The sequence below is a fragment of the Mastomys coucha genome, unplaced genomic scaffold (genome assembly GCF_008632895.1).
Source record: "Mastomys coucha isolate ucsf_1 unplaced genomic scaffold, UCSF_Mcou_1 pScaffold14, whole genome shotgun sequence".
NCBI classification, from domain to species: domain Eukaryota; kingdom Metazoa; phylum Chordata; class Mammalia; order Rodentia; family Muridae; genus Mastomys; species Mastomys coucha.
The window spans coordinates 55714898-55715527 of NW_022196896.1; the positions used below are offsets into that span (position 1 = coordinate 55714898).

The 630-nt window shown below is 27.8% G+C and overlaps 1 long non-coding RNA gene across 1 annotated transcript in view; it reads left to right on the forward strand.

The window, feature by feature from the left end:
- The window catches only part of LOC116089100, an 11419-nt gene that overhangs the window by 1098 nt on the left and 9691 nt on the right, over positions 1-630 (forward strand). The window lies entirely within an intron of this gene.

The following is a 630-nucleotide window of genomic DNA, read 5'->3' on the forward strand; positions in this document are numbered from 1 at the left end:
AAAAAAAAAAAAAAAAGAAAATCGACAGAACATGCAATCTATACATCTTCTTTGAATGTGAATGTAGTCTGTTATCACATTCGATGCTCAGCACTAAGACAATAGACTTTCCTTATTTTTATCTGAAGATTTCAGAAATATTTTTTGCTTATTAAAATGTATTTGTGAAATAATTTACTATTACACCTATTCACAGAATCATATTTTCTTGTACTATATCCCGATTATCTGTCTTCTGCTCAGAGTGTTTTAGACGGTAAAAATCCAAGACATTACTTTAAATGAAAACAAAAAGAATAATATATAAATTTACTTAATATCTTGATAAAAAACACAGTAAGTGTACTTTAATGAGATTCTAAGGTTATTATCGCCATGACAGCTCTACAAAACTAAGTAATGTCCAGAATTCCTAAGAAACACTTGCTCAGTTAGTACTGAACTCTAGAAAATTGTACTCAGAAAACATTTTTGTCTCAGAATTGGTTAAAAAATGGAGAACAGAAAAACAGCTTTGCAAATAGTTAGGTATTAAAATAATGTATAAAAAACTTGATAATAGTTTTTTTATTAGATATTTTCTTTATTTACATGCGAATTTCTCCATTCCCAGTTTCCCCTCCAAAAAAC